At 36.5% G+C, this 23757-nt stretch overlaps 1 long non-coding RNA gene across 2 annotated transcripts in view; it reads right to left on the reverse strand.

Annotated features, from left to right (window-relative positions):
- LOC134550277 (uncharacterized) overlaps positions 1 to 21808 on the reverse strand; it is a 76633-nt gene extending 54825 nt beyond the window's left edge. For both annotated transcript variants that reach the window (XR_010080299.1, XR_010080300.1), the window contains exons 1-2: positions 20152 to 21808; positions 11273 to 11456 (exon numbers count right to left, since the gene is read on the reverse strand). This is a non-coding gene — a long non-coding RNA (uncharacterized LOC134550277). The remainder of the gene's footprint in view (positions 1 to 11272; positions 11457 to 20151) is intronic.
- Between the last annotated feature and the right edge of the window lie 1949 nt (positions 21809 to 23757).

A 23757-nucleotide genomic window follows, 5' to 3' on the forward strand; every position in this document is an offset into this window, starting at 1 on the left:
AAAGGATGGCACATTGATTTAAATGCTAGCCTGGGGCATCAAAAAATTTGGATTATTTCTCAGAAAATACAGAGATATCCTCTGTAATTTTAGGCAAATCCTTTAGGGCCAAATGCCAATGAGGTCCTTAAGGCAGACCTTACTGTGCTTTGCCAGGCAAGGCAATGATCACTGAGCAGCTCATGTGGGATCTCTGCAGCAACTTACAGAGTTCCATGCTTGAGTCCTAGCTTGGGATAAGTGTGGTATTTAGGTTAATCAACCTGTTCCAGAGGAAATAGCATAACCCTCACACTGTGTTAAATTGGCAATGGTTTGGTTGATTCTTTTCCATAATGTCCAGGACCATGCTCAGTGAGCATGTTAGCCATGTATTTTCATGTTATTGCTGTCTCACTAAATCAGTCAGTGTTCATGTGGTTTCAGAAATTAAGATGAGAATCTGATCTTCAGTGAGATGTAAGGTATATGTCTATTTCTGCTACCAGCCCTGTGATCTTTACAACACAAACATGTTGTGAATAACACAAACGTGCTACAAGGTTCAGGTACTTAATGAAACCTTGTCCTCTCTTCTCTAGGCATACAGTTCACCACATTCAACTCTCTGTTGAATGGGGATGAATGTGGTGGCATAAGCTGTTATTCAAGAGGAAACCTGAAGAATGACGTATATCTGAAATCATGTTCCCTTGTACAACTGGCATTCTGTTCAGGGAATACCACCTCATTCTGTGTAAAACCCATAGTCCTGAATTCTTCTTTTTGTAGGTATCTACAAAAGTTCTCTTAAAGAAATGTCCTTTCATATTAACAGTAAAGTAGTTAGAGCACTTAGGAAAAGAGAAACACCAGAAAAGGACCTTAACAGCATTCAACTTCAGAGTTTTAAGTATGACTGAGATATGAGGTCAGTCACCTTATGCTTCCTATATAATTATTGTAAAAGGCAAGCTCCTCCAGGGGATTATTCAGAGTAGGAATTGAACTTTGAAAAACAAGTAAATTATATACCTAAACTTAGGAGGATTGAATAACCCTGAGTAACCCTGAATAGCGGATGCAATTCCTTGGTTTGAAGAGTTCCTAGCCAACAGTCTGTCAAATGTTTAATGGGAACCCAAGATTTCCTCTAGCCCCTTAAATAAAAAAGTATCATGAAGTCGAAGGTGGAAGAGTACTGGTGGAGTTCATAGAACTATGTGGCATGAGAATACTTCAAAGTCCAAGACTTGAGCTCTTAAAGGAGAATAGAAAGTAAGACAATGTGGCATAGAAGTATCTCAGTCCATAAGCATTATAGTCCAATTAACATCATCATCAAAGGCAGATATTCCAAGATGAAGAGGGAGGTCATCAAGATCTCAGTAGCTTGAACAATGAGAGTTACAGAGCTTTAGGTCAGAACTGCATTTACAGTTTTGGGACATGGTTCTTTTCCTAAGCATTCTTGATTAAAGAGGTTAAGCAGCTGTAAATATTGCTGGTTGTTAAGTTTATTTCAAACTATATTTTATTTAAATACTTAGGTAATGAAGACATTTTTCTGGACTTGAATACATTTTACATATGGTAAAATTGTTTTACCTATAGTCAAATCAAAATCCTTCTTTGTTCTCTTTTTCCTCTGTCCTTTTTTTTTTTTTTGGCTGGTAAGTTTGAACTCCCTCCTGCAGTTGTGGCAAAGATTTGTTTTTAGTACTGGCTAAAGCACTCAGCTAGGAAGTACTGTCTACACAGAGGTAATCGAAGTTCAGCTTCCTTGGCAGTGAAAATGTCCCTGCCATTAAATTAGTGAGGCCTAGAAGAGAAACAGGGTAAGAAGCAGAGCTGGTGAATTGCATTAATTCATTATATTAATTTCAAGTCAATCTGTATGTTTTTTAACACAGTAACTCCTAGGAAAGTCCTCTGTTGGTTCTAGTTACTAATCTTCCTCTATCCATAGATTGCCTGTCTATAAGACAAAAATAATAGTATACTCAAATAATTGTCTTTAAAGCATTTTCCTTGCAGGGCTGAATGTTCTTGAGATTTTGAGATACCCTTGTATTATGGAATGAGGGATAATCAAGACCCTTCAAGAACTAGTAGGAAGCCTAAAACTCCATGGTTTTATGTGCTGCTCTCTTTCAAATCAGAGTTAATTAACTTTCCACTTTTAATTAACTTTTCACACTTTCATTGGTTTTCAAAATTATTCCTTCATGTTACTCTCTCATTTTATGCATACACGCAATCTATATATGCATACAGATGAAAACTCACTTATTTTTCTCTGTGCTAAACATAATTTCCTGAACTGTTTTTTTCTTTCTAGCTTATGTTTCCATGGGATCCCATTATTTTAATATATATATCTGAAACAGATCAACAGATACTATTTTGTGAGTTTCATTAACATTACATTAATCCCCTTTTCCAGTTCATTAACAAAGTTGTTAACTACTACACTACTTAACATTGATTCCTTTCCATACTATTATTTGCTTCTTCCCATTCAATACAGTGCCATTTAACACCAATGCTCAGTAACAGACCTTCAAAACACTTCTAATGTAATCCACATGTTACATGTGTTATTTAGAATTCAATTTAGAATATTTTACTTGTTTGATTCTTTCTTTTGCAGCACTGAAACTTACCAAACATCAAAGCCTTCTACATAGGGCATTTACTCTTTCTTGTGGTATTTGTCCCCCTTAGCTAGGGTCAATTGTACAAAAGATGACTGTATCAGATCACAGAATCACAGAATGGTTGATGTTGGAAGAGACCTCTGGAGGCCCTCATGTTCAACTCCCCTGCTAAGTAAAGGCCACCTAGGACAGATTTTCCAAGAACATGTACAGATAGTTTTTTAGTATGCTCAAGGATGAAGTCTCCACAACTTCTCTAGGAAATCTCTGACAGTGCACAGTGAGTGCACAGTAAAAAAAGTTCTTCCCTATGCTCAGACAAAATCTCCATGTTTCGATTTGTGCCCATTGCCTCTTGTGCAGTCACTGGACACCACTGAAAAGAACCTGGCCCATCTACACCTCACTTCAGATATTTAGATGCCCTGACAAAATCCCTCCTGAGCCTTCTCTAATCAGGCTGAGCAGCCCCAGCCCTCTTGGCTTTTCCTCATATGAGAGACACTGCAGTCTCTTTATCATCTGAATGACCCTTCACTGACTCTGATATGTCCATGTCTTTCCTACACTGGTACCCCAGTACGGAACACAGTACTCCAGTTGCACTCTCAGCAGTATTGAATGAAAGGGAGGGATAATTCCCCTCCACTTGCTGGCATCTCCTCCTAATGTAGCTGAGGATACTGTTAATCTTCTTTGCCAGAAGGACACATCGCTAGCTCATGTTCAACTTGGTGAGCACCAAGGACTCCCAGGTCCTTCTCTGCTAAGCTCATTCCCATACTGTCAGCCTCATCTTGTCCTAGTGCAGAGGATTATTTCTCCAGCCTGGAGAGGCCCCTCTGGATGGCAATATAACCTTCTGGCTATATTGGCTACTCCTCACAGCAAATCTGCTGAGGGTGTTCCTCATTCTGACTAGGACAGCATCAATTTTTGCAGTAGCCAGAGGGGGCATGGCTAGGATAAGGAGGTTATTTTCTCCCACCTCACATCATTGCCCCTTCATCTAGTATTGGCTGGAAGACTGAAGCCGAAGCCAGGCAAATCTGAAATTAAAGCATGTGTACAGAGTGCGGTGGTGATCAGTTACTGCAACAGAGTACTGAGCATGCAAGGTCCACATTCCAGTGGGTCAGTACCTGAGGGTAGTGGTTGCCTATTTACAAAATATGTGGTATCCAGAACTAAAGGAGTGACACTGAAGACAGATGATATACTTTGGTTGAAACAAGATGCTCTGGTCCCTTCTCATGAAGATTTGAGAAAAATGAAAATGCCTGCTAGAAGAACTCAAATGACTGCATTAGTAGTTTTGACTAAATGATCTCAGAGTCATTTGAAAGAGCAATTTATAAATTTAGTAGCTAGAGTTTCTGAAGAAGGTCATTCTGCTCCTGAAAAGATGCAGGGAACTGTTCTTTTTTAAAAGGACAGTTCACTTCTAAATGCAATCTCACATCCCTACCATGTCAGGATATACCAACAGTGTCTCTCTTTTCATACAGATGTCTAGACATCTGCTAATGCTCATTGCTTTGATGATAACTTATTCCATATGTGTCCTGTCTCAAAGAAATTGCCCTGCCTGAAACTGGCATTTCTTCAGCTTTCTATGTTTCAGATATCGTGTGCGCTCTTATTTTGAACCTAAATACCTCACTCCATGCTTCTGTGAACTGTTTGAAATTCAAAAGAGCAGATGTGCTCTAACTTGTCAGATTTAGTGCTTTGATACCATTTTCCCCTACATTTTTCCTCTTGCACCTGTTTCATCTATAGGACACTGCAGACAGAGGCATCTCTCTGACTGCCCTTCCCTTCTGTCTACACTGCTTTTCTCTCTTGCCCTCCTTCACCCCTGATGTATTCCCTGCCTTCTCAGCTCTCTTTCCTTTACTTGTGGCCTCTGTGTATTAGACATCCACCATCATTTTTTGGTTTACTCCCTCCTTTGAAAGGGAGGACAAGAGGCTGGCAAGGTGTGTGTTTCAGAGCAGAGCAGCTGTGAAGCTGCAAATCCTGCTCTCATCAGCTGAGCACCAGATGTTCCCTCAGGATGAGCTGTGTGGACAGGACAGCCAGAGCACCTGATCCTCTTGCCACTTGCACTTGTTTTGCTGAGGTGCCTGGATAGCTATGAACGAACAGCTGGGGCCAAGAGGGAAAAGGATCCAGGAGGGGCAGCTCTCAGTTTGACTGGATACTCTGGGGCAGTCTGAAAACAGCAGTGTGTCTCCTGGTTACACCACTGCCCTTGCCTGCAGCTTTCTCTGTTGGCTGTATTTTCAAGCAGGGCAGGCCAAGAGTTGGTAAACCCCTGCTCTCCCCTTCACTCCCCTTCAACAAGCCAAGCAAACTTGCACACTGAGTTTGGTTATAAGTCATCCATTTTATAGAGGGATCTGTGTTTGTTTATGCAGTGCCAACAAAGACGTAAAGTGAGCCACTGTTCTAAAAAAGCTTCCATGAAAACCTCTCAGCATTGTCTGATGCCCTGGAGACAATTTTGGTGCTAACATGACTCCAGCTCTCTGAGTAACGCTTTCCTTAACAATATTGCCAAGTGTTAATTAAAAAATAAATGAGAGGTAGTTCTTTGACCTGACTGTAGCTCTGCACTAGAATTAAGTTTGCCAAGTGATTTTGAATTTTAAAGGAAAAAAAAAAGTGTATAAATCCTCTTGTGTTTTAAAATCACATTGTAATTTTATATATATTATGTATCATGCCCCCAAAAGCTCTTGAAAAGACAAAAAGAAAGAAAAGGACAGGTATAATCCTTATGCCGATTAATACTTTTCACTGGATATTAATTTATGGGCATTTACCCCTTTTAAGTGACCTTTAGACATATGATTAGACAGTGAGCTCTGCTGACCCGCACATATATAATTAGTAAATAGCAAGGTGAGGTAGAACTGGTTTAATCTCATTTCATCCCTGAGACTTTATCACCATTTGGCCTAGTTCCCTTTATCCAGAGATAACAGCTTTATTTGGCGGTGAATTAAAGAACCAAGTAGCTTTGCATTGTAATATAGGTCAAACAAAACCAGCACATTTGGTGTTGGGTTGTTTGACAAGCAAAATGCCTGGAGATTGTTGGGGGTGGGAACAAATCGGTTGCAAAGAGCTGTAGAAGATTTCAGCCTTTAAATAGCGGGGAAAAAAAAAAGTCAAAGATTTTACTTGGAGCCATTCAGCAGGTCCAGTGGCAGTTCATCGTGCCATTGAGCTGGAAATCAGAATTTAAATTCCAAACCAGCTAGCAAGGACTTGGAGCAATATGAACACCGGACAGATTTGGCCAGTGTTGGGAGATTTCCCCTCATGATAATTTAAAATAAAGTCTTCTATTTGACTCCAGAGTAAAAATTTGCATGAGAAGGAAGGTCAGCCTTGTTTCAACTCCTGTTTCCACATGAGCAGTAGCACTGGTAAGACTCGTGTGAAGAAAGAGAAAGATTATATCAGAGATCATGTCCCCCTACTCAGTTGATCTTCTCAATAAAAAAAGCCAGTTTTCTCACCTACAAAATAAACTAAGCATTAGGTTATTAGATCCTTACTGGTCATCCTGATTTGGCACTCGGCATATTCAGTAAACAGCCCAGAACTGATTGATCAACTTCTGTGAATTTAAAGGTTTTTAAAGTCATCTCTACCTGTGGGGTAAGATGGTATTAACTAATTTGATGCCACACTGCCACACACTAAATTATTTCAGCATATGCTTGCTCACACGAAACTAAAAATATCCCAGTGACTCATAAAGCACTTAGGAGGTTTTATTAGAATTTTTTGCTGTTTCATTTCTTTAAAAGTGGATGGGTGCAGGTGTTATTCATGAGCAGCAGATAAGGTACAGTGCTACAACTCCTACTCATACAAGTTTTTTCAGCTTCTATTGCAACAGTGACTGTCTGTACTCAGTAATCTGTCCCAGACAAGTGTGTTGCAAGTTTTGTTCAGGTTTTCTAAATATGACACTGTTTATGAACTGATCTGCAGAAGTGTGCCAAAAAATTAGGGAAAGAGGAACTGTAGGTAAATTATCTTTGGAGGACTTTTCCTCTTAATTTGATTGTTAGCAAAAATGAAATTACATTTCTTTCTGGTGTGGGGATAGAGAAAGGGAAATAATAGTATATTTTTGATCTGTTGCTGAGACAATCCCAAGACCATTAAAAAGAAATTTCTTTTACCCAATGGGAAGGCACTCTGTGCATCTCCTCAGAAAACTTATTGGAAAGAAATCTTGAACTTTATAAGCAATGGGTTGGTCACTGACCCAGAGCTTTGCTAGGGAGACTGGACCTAGGACATATGGCTCTTTGGGGATTAGTTCTTTAGTGACTGTTATCCAGAAAACTGACTCGTGGCCTTTGTCAGAGGGGATACAGTGGACCCTTCACAGTCTTGAACGTCACCTGAAGCTCATTTCATCGTGTGTGTGTATGGACACCAAGCATAAACGTGGGGTTAAGTTACAAGCACAAGCCACATTGGTGACTCTGTGTTCATGTGGGAAAACACTTCCCACATTTCCACATGCTCTAAAGAAAGCAGTATCAGCTCCCTAAATTTTATTTGGGCAGCTAAACACTCATAGCTCAGCTGTGTCTGCACAGGCACAATTGGTTATATGGATGGAGATTCAGGGGGGCAGGAGGTGTTCTCTAACTCCATTGAGGTAGCTCTGTAAGGGAGTAGAAAATGTTCTTCAGCTATGGAGGAGGCTTGTGGTTACATTGAAATCCCTTCAGACTAATTAAAAAAATGGGGAGGGCTTAAAGCTGCCTTCATGCATCTATGCATGTTTTCAATAGAGAACTAAGCTACAAAAACTGACAGAACAGGAACAACAGAAACAAATTTAGGATGGAACTTTAATTTGCAATCTATTGAGGATGCAAAATCAGAAAAAAATATCTGTGAAATGCACCCTAGTCAGACAGGAGTAGTAATGCCAAATTTGCAGTTCAAGGAAACAGTTATTTTGGTTTATTTTCCTATTTCAAGAAATGATGATATTTAATTTTGCCAAGTCTGATATCTTAGTGACCTCTGATATTGCAGTGTAGTCTTTGCTCCTAAAGATATTAATCAAAAATTTTTTTTAAAATACAAAGATTTTTTAAAATTATTCTGTCAGGTACAGTAATGCCAATAAAGAACATATTCTTTCAAATTCTACTTCTACTATTTTTTCTGAGAATTGGGGAGCAAATGAGTGCATATAAGGAGCTTAGTGCCTATTAGCTGCTAGGAAGATATTAATGATTTTGTCACTAGATTTCAGAATTATGTTCTTCAATCTGAATAAGCAGATAGATTTAGATAGATAGTTTTGATACCAAACACATAATCCAAGGGATTTAGGGATCTTCTTACATTACCCTGTGCAAATGCAGCATAAATACCACTCATCAAACAGCACAGGTTTAGAAAGATGACACATGCACATGGTAGTAATAGATCTTAATGTGGTTCCTTTTCCACAAAGTAGCACATTTCTGTTTTATATAAAGATGTCATGTAGACAAACTTTAGATTTTGAAATCCTTAGTGACCAAAGAGAATCAAAGAAAACTATGTCAGACTTGCCTTAAAGTGCTAGGAAATGTGTCTGATAATCTGAATTTCTACATACCTTCTCTTGAAGTCTATCATATAGTGAATGGAACTTCTACAACAGTGCAAACAAAAGTAAAGTTTGAAATATGGCTTTAGGAGGAAATATCAACACAAGACTAATGACCTAAAAATATCATCAGCATGAAAAGACTTGACCCTTCAAACCATAGCTCCAATTTTTTAAGTTAAAATCATTCTGGACAACTTTTATCTTTCCCTTTTGCTAACATTCGTATAAACAAATTACATTCTGTGAATGATTCCAAGAAAATAATATCAGGCCTACAGATTTTAGTCATAGAACAAAATACGTTTCGTGACATGAGAACTGCTGAAATTTAAGATGGGATTCACATTCCAGACTAAGACTCATAGAGCTAATCCATACACATCGTGGCTCACTTGAGATGCCTTACAGCTTCACACTGCACTTCCAATTTCTACTCCTACATGTCTTTTAAGAGCCAGATCATGAAGCTAATTCTTGAAAACTTAAAGACTCTAAAATGCAAAAGTTCTTAAGACCACTTGTATAGGAAAAGTTGAGTATTTCTGTTTATCCATTGTATATATAGGACTGGTGAGTGTACAAGCTTTAACCTCCTGTTTTGCACAGCATGAGATCAAGACACAGATGCAACACATCTACTGCTCTGAATGCAGGGTTTGGTTCTGTAAATCTGGGTGCAGATGTGGAGCTTCACACTCCAGTGCAGAATGGTCACCACTCTGCAGGGACACAGCCCCACCCTCTGAGACACTCCGGTCATGGTCTGCCTCCTGCCTCAGTTCCTTGCTCCTGAAACTTAAGCTTTGAACTGTCTCCAAAGTAGGGTTGGGTCTTATTAATCCAATTTACATCTACCTTTCTTTTTCATAGGAAGTTACGTATCCAGATTTATTTCCTATGATTTACCCTCAAAACACCATAAGTTTCTACACAATTATGCAGATGACTGAATAAAAAGCTTACTTTTATTAGGAAATAAATGACATTTTACTTCAGTCATGACATGAGAGGGAAAAGGTCAGTGATATGACATAAAAGGAGTACAGCCACGGAATGAGAAATTTTGAAATTATGCTGAAAGAAAGAAAGTGCAAAATAGGCATTGTACTGAAATGCATATTTAACTGGATAAGTTAAGGTTCATAAATTCTAGATTTTTAGAATAGGTTCTAGATTTTTAGAAATTTTGAGTGCTTTCTTTTTGGTGCTCAGCTACCAAATATTAAATTTGGCTCTGAAAAATTTTTATTTTATCAAAACTGTATGCAAAAGAATAATTACAATATTTCTTTATTTGTGTAATACCCCAAATTGTCCCTAAACACCAGGGTTTCACAGATAGCCAAACTGTGCCCATACTACTCACATATTTTGGATGCAGGATGTCACTACTGGACTTCGAGATTTCTACACATATTTCTGCAGATAGCTGAATTTAAATCTTGTCAGCGAGTTCATAACAGGACTAAAAATAAAATTTTGGTTTATTTTGTCTTCTAAGCAATCAGAAAAACATAATGAAACAAAAAGAAGCTGAGACTTTTGAATTCAGAGTCCCAGAGGAAGGAAAATGATTTTAGGTGTATCAGCATGTCAAATCTCAGATATACTGTCATTGCTGAGTGACTCTCCCTGCAAGCATTAATTTGACTCAGAACTGTGAGTGATGCTGTTGTTCATGCTACTCATGTTTATCCAGAAAAAATTAAAAAAAAGAAAAAATAAAGAATGAAAAAGGTTAAAGAATAATATGATGCGAAAAAAAGGCACTCATCTTTGTAGAATAGAAGATAATTGTTGACCTTAGTAGCCAATATTGCTCAATTTTCCAGGTAAACCTTTATCGTTTGCCATCCCTTTGATTATAAAGTTCACTGATTCCAACACCACTCATGGTTGTGCTTCATTCTGCAATATGTCACATCATTTGAAGATATTCAGCATGGATAATTAGCAGGTGACCTTTAAAGTTATCTCTAAAACTGTTCTAATGTATTTTAATAGAAAAAATGCAATAGTGCATCCAAAAAGCCATCCATGCATCAAACTCAGTCATCTAAAGTAAATTCCAGTTCACCTTTAAGTATCAAAAGATTTAAGCTTATTTACAGCTTGGATTTACTAATATTTAGAGAAAAAATATAGTTTAGCAAATCCTGTCTGAAGTTAAAAATCATACAATACAATGTTTGTCTTCTAAATGTCATATTAAAGGAAGCTTCTCTGGTGGATGAGAGCACAGTTTGATGGTTAAACTCATTTGCTTAAGAATCCTTGAGAACCAAGATAGAAAAAGTGATGCAGTAGATTCATTCTCATGTTTAAAGCACACATTTTTGTAAATGAGTGTTTGCCTTCCCTTTAACTGCAATTTTTGACATGAATAAATGTCCTGAAGAATTATTTGTTTGGATTGCACTGCACATGTTCTCTTCATTATTTAAGATCCACAACACTATGAGGAAAATAAATTTGCTTTGAGTATCTGTTTTTCAGTAAGTGTTTGATTTTATGTATTTTTCACTTCAGCAAATTGTACTAATATAATGTATAAAAGTAATGTAATAACCAGTAATTTCTGTTAAAAATTAAAAAAAACCCCAAAAACTCATTGCATTAACATTTTCTTCCTCTTTTCTTTTCATACATATTGAAATAGTCATCATACAAATATAAACACTCAAAGACATGAACTTGCTTTTATAGACCCTAAACAGCTCAGCAAACAATTACATTTATTATGCCTACATCCTAATTATTAAAGACCCAAAGCAAAAGGCTTAGGCTGAAAGACAATTTTTCATGTAAGACAGTTTAGTACTTTAGAACTAGGGAAGATACAGGATGTTGTAAATCAGCACAGTGTTTGCTAATAAAGGGTTTTTTTTATAAAGGTAGGTCTTGTGCCAGGGTAGAACAAAGAAAATTAAAATGGCCCTTCTAATGCCACCTGGATCTAATATCCTGCTTTTTTTGCACTTACCTGAATCTCAGATAAGATGAAGCAGTTCTGTATATCTGTGATGCAAAAAAGTAAAGAAATACTCTAATCTGTTCTGACTGCTACTGAAGACATTATACTTGTGTTATTTGGCCAAAAGCAGCAAGATCCTACATTACTGGGAAGGCACATCTGTTGGGTTTTGATTCCTTCAACCTTCTTCATTCTGTAAGACAGATTAAAAAGACATGATTGAAATATTATCTGTGTATGATGTGAAGCACATGCATCAAAACCACTGGAAGTCCTAAAAGCTTGTGGAAAATATGAGCATATACCCATTTATGACAACAGCCATAATTGTCTGAGATTTCTTGCAAAATGTAGATAATAAGTATAACTCTTTCTAGATGATGATGATGATTCTTTGAAATATCTTGGCCTCTGTGATATACAATAGACAGAGCCACCTATCACTATTATTTTTTATCAAGTTGTCATCCTGCCTTATTGATCTGTTTGATAGGAGACATCCAGGAAAACAAATTTCCTGGCCCTGCTAACAATTAATAATGTTCTAGTTGAATGTGCAATATAGCTAAACACTAGCAAGGTTTCTGCTGGGTTGTCTTCAACAGCTATGCCCACTCTAAACACTGGGCTTTAGTATATACTTAAGAAAAAGCAAGTATATACCTACCACTTTGCTGTCTTAGCTGGATGGCTCGATGCAATATAAGCTTGTGCAAAATAAGAAAAATTATTTAAACACAGTACTCTAAGATTTAGGTAAAGTATATTCAAATACTTCATACTTAGAACAATCCTCCCACTGTGCCAGTGATATCACCTTTAATTTCCTTTCAAAGAACCAACATTTCTGGTTCACAAAGTGCCAAAGACATTCTCCTAAACAAGTTTTAAAATACATGAGACCAATATAAACAGTAAGAATAATACCTGTAAAAACAAATGAGAAGGATTTTAATGAAAACCTCTGCATACATTTCAGCATCTAAGAGCCTTCCTAGGAATTAAATTTACAAAACAAATTCTCTATACTCAGTTTTCAAAAGAGTTAATTATCAACTTGGAGACCAATGTCTCACCACATGCAAAATGCTAGGAAAGTTAGAAAACAACATTTATGTTTTAGATTAAATATCATAGCTCATTATAATGTTGCTATATTCTGTGGAAGTAACAATTTGCAGTGCTCGTTTTCAGCTATATAAATATCATATATAAATAGTTTGATGTTTTTCTATTTAACAAAAAGAACAAATTTTATCAGAGCAATTCAGAAAGATATTTGTATTTCACTCCATGCTGTGTATTTTCAATTTAAGTCCTCAAGAACACCATTGTCAACTCAAACCTGGAGAGCTGTTCAGTATAGAGACTTGTATCTGTAAGTAAGTCTAATAATAGATACTGAATAAAAACTTTGAGTTTATTCCTTTTATACTCCAGACAGTAATGGTTTAAGAGCTTCCTAAGCTGGTGATTGCCTGCAGGCCATCATCTTTAGCTGAAACAAGTGGACCTCTAATCATGCATTTGTTTAATTTTTTTTCTCAATCCACATGTACTTTTTACCTTATCACCTTATTTTTCACCTCATCCTGTGGCAAGAAAATTCATCATTTCATTATGAATTGGATGGAAATAATTATTTTAATTGTATTAAAATTTTCAGCAGCATGGTACTTTTGGTGCACTTAGCACTGAATGGGAAATAGTGAATACATGTTTTCTATTTATATTTCCATTTTATAGTCTTGGTCATGTTTTTACTAAGTAGAAAAGCTCCAGTTTGACTTGCATTCACAGGAAAGCTTCTCAACATGTCATTTCAAAAAGAGGTTGGTTATTTTTAGTTAAGCAAATTGCTTTTCAAAATAATTTCAGCCTGACTTCCTATGAGTTTGCATTTACCTTGCTTCTTCATTCATTGCTTTTAAAATACTGACAAAACTTACAATTTCTAAAAAGCGTTCTTCTTTTTGGGATCATCTGTTAGGGTGCCAATTAACTCCAACAATCTTTGTGTTTGTTTCTTTACATTTTGGTAAAAATAGTGGGATGTTTTTGTTTGTTTCTTTTTTTCAGTCAGGGATATGCATGAACACTGAACAACTGATGTGTTAATTGTAAGCAGCCTATGTTTCAGCTGCTACTTAGAATGGCTTTGTAATTAGCATTCTCATTTTAATCTCATTGCTGTACTTGAAGGTAGACAATGCAGTGTGCATTTTTATGTCTCCTTTCATCCAACCAAGATGATGAATTTTACACTTTACACTCATGATGAAAAAATGGTTCTTTGACAGCTACGTATAGAACTGCACTGCTTAAAATAAAATCAAGGATTACTTTTGTTCTTACATATTTTTTCTCCTAGTAACCAATTTTTTTTTTCAAAAACATAGTCTGTGCGCTATGCCTCTACATTATATTTGTCTTGTTTACTTGGGTAAATGACCAGCCTAAAGAATTATGTTTACTATTGCTATTCCTTTACAGCTTCACTAATTCCCCTTGACATTTTGAAGTCATAACTACTTTATGAATCAAATTGCTGCTTTTTAAATCTCTGAACACTTCCTGTTTGGGCATGGAAGTTAAACTGATCTAAACTGGATGGTACAATTTGATAGTATAAATTTATTTACTCTAATTCAATAATCCTTTTTTTTTTTAGTATATATGGTTCACTAGAATGATGTAAAAAGAGGTGTATGTTCGTGCCAACTGACCTACAAGGTGTATGGAACTTCCCCTGTCAGAGCAGTCCCAGCCTGGATCACAGCATGCATAATTGCCTTGAGGTCATCTTTGTGATGTATCTCCAGACAAAGCTGCCTTCTGGCACTTCAGGAACCTGGAAAGAGCAGGTCTAATGCCAGGCTTCTCTGCTCAGTGAAATTCCCATGGGAGGTGGTTCAAAGGCCAGGGCAAGCAGAAGTAGCTCTTCAGCCATGGTGTCTGGGAGAATACAAACATATTGTCCTGTCTCTAAAACATCAACCACAACACACCAAGTATCCACGTGGTATAACAAGAGTTTTGGCTCTGCTCCTGTCTTTATTTAAAAAATTGTGAAATAATATAATTAGGCTATGAAAGGATCAAGTGTACACTTTTGATATTTTACACAGCTCTTTGGAAGACCTTTACATACAGGAGGTCCAAAGAGGTTCTCATTGTGCACATAGAAAAGTAAATCTCATTCTGTCTTAAAATCTATATTAAAATTTTACAAAACGCACAAGAGTATTCTCTGTTTAAAGGTTGCTTTATGGGGGAAAGAATGAGGAATTGTGTGCTCATCAGGAAAAACAGAAATTAAAGGTATAATTAATTTCTTCCTTTGAAATTTTTCAGATTCGTGGAGTAGTTCCTAACATTCTTATTCTAGCCAATAACATGTTGCAGCAAAATGTTTTAAGAAAATGAGGGTAAAGGAATCTGCTTTCTGAGTATTCTTCCTATTATTATTATTAGTAGTAGTAGTAGTAGTAGTAGTAGTAGTAGTATTTGGATTACATCTTTTACTGTCTCTTATGAGTTTCTGCATAGTCCTGGACAAACTAAAGCATATGAGCCATAGTGCATACTTAATTTTCAAACTCATTTTTTAAATTGTTTGTATAGTTTCTGTCCCAAATTGACTACATTTTGTTCATACTTTTGAAAAGCAGCAGCTGCCCAGTGTTGCAAAGGCCTAATTTTGAAGCAGAGGCATGTGGGCTGAGCACTGGAATGCTGGTGTGGCTGTCTGGTGCTTCAGCCAGAATTCTAACCATTAACTGACAGCTGACGTGACCAGGAGCCCGCCCCACATAAAAGGGGTCTTCTCATATTTCTTGGAGAAGATAATTTAGTGTGTATGTGCACACGTCTTTAATGATTCTCTTCTGAAAAAGAGAGAACTTACATTGGGTCAGACAGTGTGCAGACTGCACAAATGTATTATTTATGAGTAGTGCTCAGAATGGCTTTTGGGAAACACACAGGCAAACATGTTCCAGGCCCTTAGGAGCTTGCATGTCTAATACCAGACCTGACAAAACCAGTGGGATCTGAAAACAACAGAGGGAGAAAAGAAATAACAGACAAATGTAGCTTTCAAGATCAAAGATGAATTAGATAGTTTATCATATGGGTCCTTTCAAAATATTTCTTCATTCTGCTAAATAATCCATTCCAAGCCAGTGGCATTTCTTCCTGTTGCCAAAACCCTTGGAACTATTTTCACAAACATCTCAGGTTTTCAGTCTCTTACATGCACAAAGAGACTTCTCCCATACATGCTTTTCCCCACTACTGCCCATCCCACTCTGGACTATACAGCCCATGAAGATAAACTGTCTGTGCCTCTTGAGTTATACTAAGGGCTGTATTCCATCAGTTTAAAAAAAGGATGCCACTCTGAGGAACGTTTATACCTGATCTCAGAGAATTTGGATGTTCAAGGCCATGTCAGATGGGGCTTTGAGCCACCTGGTCTAGTTGAGGGTATCAATGCCCATGATAGCAGGGTTGGACTACACGATCTTTAAAGTCTCTTTCAACCCAAGCCATTCTATTATTAAAGATATGCCAAAAGAGTACATTACTTTTATTGCAGATTAATGAGGTTATGTCACTTAATTGCTATGATGAAAGCTCAGGAAGGATGAATCTTCAAAGCTTTAATTTTCTACTAGGATTAATAATACTTTTAATCACACCTTAAACTGAGCCTCACCATTTCAGTGGTAAAATTGTATAGATTACTGGTAAACCTCTAAAATGTGTAGGAATGATTTAGATGCACAAAAACACAGAATAAAATTTTATAGATTGCTGGTAAACCTCTAAAATGTGTAGGCATGATTGAGATGCACAAAAACACAGAATACTGTTTCATAATAAATAGTTAATATTTTATGGATAATGATGAAGCTATGTCTAATACTAACCCTAGTGATGTGTCTTCAAATATTAGTGACCACTCAGAAGGCTTACAGTATCATCAAAGCCCCATTAAGAACTTTACAATAAAAATGCAGTTCTCCTAAATTCCATAGTCCATCTGAAAATCAAGGACACTTCCCCAGTAGTTTATCCATCGCTTCAAGAACAAGCTTTAAGATACTCTAGAATTCAGCTACTGATTTCTATTAAAGGTAACTAAATAACAGTAACACCCAAAAACTGTTCTTCATCTTACCTTCACTTTAGATGCAACATAAATTATCTTTTTTTTTTTTTTTTTTTTTTTTTTTTTTTTTTTTTTTTTTTTTTTTTTTTAATTTAGGTCTCAATAGGTCTTCTTTAAACATCCCTCATATAAAATTGCATTAAATGCAGCCATCTCTGTTCTGTTTTCTGGGAAATAATGCAATGGAGAAAATGGCTATTGGTTTTGTGCTGAAAAAGTATTGATCACGCTTGTCTTGCAAATCACTGACACTCTGCATTTTCACTGAGACCATTAAAGGAACAGCCCCAAGCCCTCTGTGTCCTGTATATACTGACAACACTCTCACATTCAAATTTATGTGCATGCCACTGATGGCCACAAAGAGAAAACAAAATCTTAAAAAAGATAATTTTGAAGCAGGTGGTTTAAACAAAGGAAATTAGAAAATAATTTTAAAATGCTTAAAAATGTGCAAACTTATAACTAGACATTCAAAAAGAGAGAATAAGGTGAGTGTCCAGAATGTGCATAACATTTTTAAACAGGTAGCTTAAGACTTAAGCGAAAAAGAAACCAGTGGCACTAATGTATCTCTTTTTTATTTCATCAGAAACATCCCTATTTTCAAAATCTTTTCCTTGGATATAGGTAGGAATAGAAATAGTTGAATACAGATAGAAAGAGTTTGCAGCAGTATTGGCACTGAAGAACTGGACAGGTAGGCTGTTAAGCCCTCTCTCCTAAGGCTCAGGTCAGAAAAAACACAGAACCTGTTCTTATTTATGCTCTTGTACTCCTGCAAACCCTTGGCTGCCAGAGAGTACAGAAAGACAGTCACTGGCTGCACCTGAGGTTCTCAAGGTAAGGACACTGATATTCTGACTACAGTGTGTGCAGGTTTATGAGGGGGACTTCCTTCACTTTCTCCTCCATCTTCTCATTCAAACAACAGCTCTTAAAATTTAGCTTGTAATTCATGCTATGGAAAAATACCATCTGTCAAACTGTTGTATTGTACAAATGATGAGCTTGAGCCTTCCTTTTATGAAGCCACATTTTTAGTTCTTTATAACCTTGCCCGATTTTAACTGTTTATGCTGAACATTTCAGTGATGGGAAATTTTACCAAAACTATTCCAGTTATTTCTCACATCATTCAATAAAGAGAGTCTTGCCAGTTTCTTCTAGGCAGTAAAGAAATATCTGAGGCTTAGTTCAGGAGAGGCAGATGAGGAATTCAGGTAAAAGGAAGACAATGTAAGATAATTTTTTGTTGCTACCCTCTTGACTGATTGCTAAAGACCTACCAATACCTCTTTATTTGCAGAAAAAGAAACAATGACCTCACATATCGTAGACAGTCACTTTATACTTTTGACATCTTTTCAAGATACACTAAAAAGTACTTAACTTTGTATCTCTTGAAAGTCTCACTTCATACAACATCAGTATCTTCCTTTTACTAACAGAGCAGTCTACCTGCATGAACAAGAAGGACTAAAATGAATATGGAGAAGACTGACAGCAACCACTCTGTAGGAAGCTGTTGGTGCTTCTCCTGAGGTTTTGTTTCCTCTCTACCTTTGGTCCTTTGCCCTCCTGATCTAGAGAATCATTGTAAAAAGTGTTAGACTCAAATTAAGAAATACCAGATATGATCAAAATAAAAGGAATTATATTCAGCTACAGGTAGGGTGTTGGAGACTGATGGAGAAAGGATGATGAAGTTAAATCATTTGTGCAGAAAGCTGAGTGATGGGAACAGAACAAGAAAAACACATGGAAGGTTCAGAAGAAGATATCAGAAGGGAAACATGTGCAGAAGATGAAGTCAGAGCCAAAAGAAAAAAGACAAGGTCAGGAGAGGACTAGTCTCCTCTAGTCCTAGGAGGACTAGAAACCCCAGGGAATAAGGAAATTGTAGCAATATAGTACTACATTGTAAAATATAGAAATTATAGTTCTATAGCATCTGTAGGAGTTTGATCTCCTCCTCCAGCAAGTCACCTAGCTAACAGTGTGGGGAGGGGGTACACAGGAAAGACCTGGAAGTATGCTGGAAAATAATTTGTAGAACTGGAGGGAAACAAAATTAAGATCACTAAGAATTTTAGTTATATGAACATATTTGTTATGACTCAAGTTTAAAAACCATCTTATATTTTATGCAAGATTTTTTGCCTAATTTAATCTTCTGGGGTTTTGCATATATTTGACATGGTAACCTTATTTTATTTTCTGGGAAAGCAAATAGTATAAGTGATTCTTTTTTTCTTTCAACTATGTCCATTCCCTCCTTTGAACAGTTCCTTGTATTAACTCCTTATAAGAAGATTTTATGTGGTTCAAATTGCCTCAAACTCTTTAACAGGGGTATGTTTAAAGCTTTATGTAAACCTACACTGTTTTATAAAATTTCTTACAGACTTGGACACAACTGTTGAAATTTGTTGAATATTGGGAGTTATTTTATGGTGAAATTTTACTCTCTCATGATGTTATTAAATTAGCAACAGGCTTCAAAAGAAATTACATGATATCACATATACAAGATGACAAGCCTTGAGTAGGAATAGTTATGTAGGAGGTTTTCCTTAAAATGTGAATGTTCTAGTCTCACCCCACCAAAACTACAGAGTACTGGATATTTTTTTGTTATGTTATGTAACATTCTTTCAAACTATAGACATTTGAGAATCAGTTTTCATACACAGTTCTTAAGCAAATACTCATAACATTATTCTGCAAAGAGAAATTCTGTAAAAATTATTTAAAATCCATGTGCTATGTAAGGACATTTACCTGGAGGCATTCTTCTACATTTTATTGAAAAGAGGCTGTACAAAGGTGGTGTTAAGGTGCTCATATCCTTCATGTACTGGAAGCTTTAAGAAGGTCCAAAGCTATTTATAATTTCTAACTTTGCAGCCCTGTTTTAGAACTACTTCATTTAACTTTTGTTCTGATTCCAAGGACTTTCAGAAAGTGAGTAGACTACCTATGTGCAAGAGATTTTAGATAAGGCTGCAAATGCCTTCATTCTTTGCATTTTTTGGTCTCCTAATGTCTATTTCCTACTAATGTGATTTGAATAAGCCAATTACATTGAAATTTGGTCCATGGTCATGCAAATAAGTTCATGAGTGTGGATCTCTCTTTTCTGTGGATTTAAACAGTGAATACAACTGGTGTACATTTAGTTATATAAAGGGTCTGCACACCATACTGGGGTCATATTTTGTGCTCTTTTCTGAGGTTCCACTTGCACTATATTGAAGATTTCAGGAAAACAGGACATTCAAATAAATAAAGTAAGCCTTTTAAAAAGTACTGAAATGCTAAAAGTATAGGCTGAATTTTATTTTCGTGGTGCAGGCTGCAAACATGAAATTTAAGCATGTATTTAATATATGACATCTTTTATTAAAAATACCTGGGATATTATCTTTGACAACTTGATGAAAATATTCCCAAATGCCCTCTGTGTACAGTAAAACATTGATCAAAAGCACTACTGTAAGAATTATTTTGTTTAACTGTGAGATCTCTTTCTCTGTAATATCACGTGCACAATTCAGCTTGATTCACACCAGCCAAGAACTCCAGACAAAAATTATTTATTTTTCAAAGTCATGGAACTTCCTGATAATCTCTAAGTGCTAGTGACCTTAAGATAGAATAATTTTTTGGCAGGCACTTCTTCACACACTGGCACTGACAGCAGTTTTACCTTCTGTGTGTTGTTACACTTTCTTCACAGCTCCATAGTGATTCCAGATGAAGTCAAGCAATTGGGATTTTTTTCAGATAATTACATTCCAGGCAAAGAACAACGATCTCTGTTCTCACTGAAGGAGACATTCCTGAGACACCACAGTAGTGCTCTGTGTGCAAATGCTGAATTCCACAATTAGTCTATCAACAATAGAGATGTGGGCTAAATGGAGAGACTTGCCAAATTTGCTGAGGTGAGGGTTGCTAGAAACAAACAGGAGTAAATATAAATGCTCTGGTATGTGAACACCTACAACAACAATTATCCACTCCCTCCCAAGTTTAGCAGGTTGAGTTCCCACATTACAATGCTCTCAGTTTTGGGAGAAAGCCAGGTATCAAATTCTGCTCTAGAGAGGAAAGAAGGAGACCAAACCATTTTGTGTCTGAGGTACTGCATTAAAAATGGTACAGTGTCAGTTTATGTCAAGATACACAGCCAAATGCTGCGAAACACAAACCTGATCTCATCTGCCTTTTCTTTCAAAGGCAAAGCATACAACTGCAACTACCTACACAGACATGCAAGGTGTTGGCATGAGCAGTTTTGAGAGTAAAATCATGGCGACATTGGAAGAAGATATGAATTTTATTAAACAAACAAACAAACAAACAAAACAAAACCAACCAACAAACAAAAAACAAAAACAACAAACAAACAAAAAACCAAAAAAACACACCAAAAAAACCCCAAAACAAAACACCCTCAAAATATTTTGAGAAGAGTATAGATAATCATTATAATCATTACACTAGAAAATATTAGAAATCACATATACTCCAGGAAAATATATTTTTTAAAGCACAGTTTTTTAACATATCTAAATGACTGTAATAAAGCACTCAAAATAAGATGACAGTAACATGACCTTTATGGTGTCAGGACAAAAGCAGTTCTTCTCCCATACCCTTAAGATTAAAAAATTAGAGGAAAAAAAAAATCAGTAAACTCTTGCTACACTCAATTTTAATTGCTTAGAAATATGAACATCACTTTATTTATTTCTAAATTAAAACATATTCTTGCCTCCAATCTTGATGAAAATTCTTTTCAAATTTCCTTTTAGTAGTTATGAAGTACCCTAGAAAATGTGTGATTACAAAACAAGCGTGTTTTATATAGGAGACTTTCTGACACCATAGTGACAGCAATCACACAAACCTCAAAGTAAGTAGATCATTGTTTATTTTCTCCCTCAGTTTCCTATTTTTGTTCCTTGTGGGAAATTTATGTCATTAAAAGCAGAGCAAGGCATAAGAGGCATAGAGCACTAGTGGGAATTTTTATTGCATAGCTTTTTCAAAAAACATTAAAATTACTTTTATCTGAATTTCTTTTTGCCATAATAACTATTTTATATTTATTTTTCTATCCAGTGTCTCTTTTTTTTTTCTCCAGAATGCTAATTTTAAGTCTCTTCCACACATGTTTTGTGATAGCAAAAAATCAAGTTTTTAAGAGATCTAAACACAGTGTCTAAACTGTTACACACAGAGCCTGAAGCTCTCGGTGAGAGCTCACAGCACTTATACACAAATGCACGTCAGGAGTCCATCCAGCAAAATATCTGTCTATCCAAATAACTGTGACAAGCAACACTAGCCTTTGAATCAAGACTCTGCTTTCTGTTAAGTACATTTTTATGTGGTAAGAAAATAATCTCAAGATCTTAGGGGAAAAAAAAAGATGCTACTGTACTCAGACCTCACAAGGAGATCAAGACCCAAGAAGACAACATTTGATCTTGCACATACTTTTCTCCAGCTTCCCATGCCCTTCTGCTGCAGGAAGTACTCATATTCAAATCAGCAGGACTTCACACATGCTTAAAGACAGGCATGTGCACAATGGCTTTCTGAGCTTGGGGCCATCCTTTAAATTTTTATTAAATAAGAGAAGCTTGTAATCTGATATTAAACAGTGACCCAGACCTCAAGAACTACTCAGCTTTTACTCAGTCAATGACCTGTTTGACTGATGACGTTAGGGTTTAGCAAGTCTGATCTGTTCAAAAAAACTTCCTGTACAGTTTGTCAAAGCTGGTATGTCCTCCAGTTTCACTGAGATGATGGCCCTGAAGACAAGAGCAGTAAATCAGTTGCATATTGGAGCCAGGTTCACATATTTGACATACAAAAGCTGTTCCTAATGTAAACAGCTGGGAAAAATGCATACAGTATGGCAGAACTAAAGTTCTTCCTCAGTAACAATAACTGCAACACAAACATATCACTAATACAAGGTGGACAATACCTCCACTGTATTACAATTCAACTTTAAATACTCATAACCCATAAAATGGCTAAACAATATATCCTGTTTTCTTCCCTTCCCATTTTTGAATGGTGATATGAAAACTTTTTTTAGTAAGCAACTTGTTACTCACTTTTATGACTAAAAATATGCTTAATTAAAGTCAATGTCAAGAATAACTAATGTTCTTTAGCACTTTGGAGACCAGAAAATATAATTCTATCAGGATATGGAATATACAATTATTTGTGTATGTATTAGGTAAGATAGCTTGTGCTCCCACCCACCTTTTTCCTCTCTTCTGCAATTAGTTTCAAAATCAATTTAAAGTTCTTTCTGCACTTTTTCTGAATAAATTGTACCAGAACTGTCATTTGAGTAATGCATAGCTTCCTACTGAAACTAAAAATATTTATTTAAATCATGGCACAAAAAATACAAAAAAGGGATTTTAAGTGGGTGGAGGCTGTCCTCCAAATTGCTGCAACTAATTTCTGATATATACTTGCAGCTCTTTGGCCAATATTTTTCATTGCCAGCACCACACAGACATCTCAGCCTTCCCATGCTCCTTCTTTCTAGAGCCTTCCCACAACAGGAACACCTGCTCTGATCAGGCAGGCTCTGTTTTGAATTTGTTCTCCAGTTCACTTCTGCACAAGCAAAACAGTCCTTCACAACACCTCTTAAAGTCATATGTATTCTGTGTGCCTGTCTCCTTCATTGAAACAAATAACAAAGGTACATAACAACACACCTCACTTGCATATAGTAATTCTAAAACCTCAGGTGGGCCAGCCTGTGGAATAGAGAAGAGGGGAAAAAAAGACACAAGTATTTCATCTGTTCAGGTTAAATCTCTGAGTTCTGAGAGGAGTGTTTCCTCTTGCTCATGTGGAGGAAATGGCAGCACTTGTTAGGACAGCTTAGAGAAATCCCACAGTTTGTAGTTTCAAATTATGAATTTGGAAAAGTAATCTCAAATTCTTGTGCTAAAAAAAAATCAATTGAACAAAAAAAGACCTCCCTACATATCACACATTACTAGGTCAAATCCCTTGGATGCCCCCTTTTCTTCCCTTTCATTCCTGCTCCCCATGGGGATGCAGTGCCTGGGACCTCCCCTCTGTGGCTGATCTGGCAGGATTATACAGCAAATGGAGGAGGATATAAGAGCACCACAAACATGTGTCTTCTCTGAAAATTTGAATAGATCCTATGAGGCTTATTTCCTCATAAGTGAATTGCAATCAGATCTCAGTTTCATAATCCAAATAACAGCTTATATAACAGCCATGCAGGCTCAGG

This window comes from Prinia subflava, chromosome 4 (assembly GCF_021018805.1).
Source record: "Prinia subflava isolate CZ2003 ecotype Zambia chromosome 4, Cam_Psub_1.2, whole genome shotgun sequence".
Taxonomy (NCBI): Eukaryota; Metazoa; Chordata; class Aves; order Passeriformes; family Cisticolidae; genus Prinia; species Prinia subflava.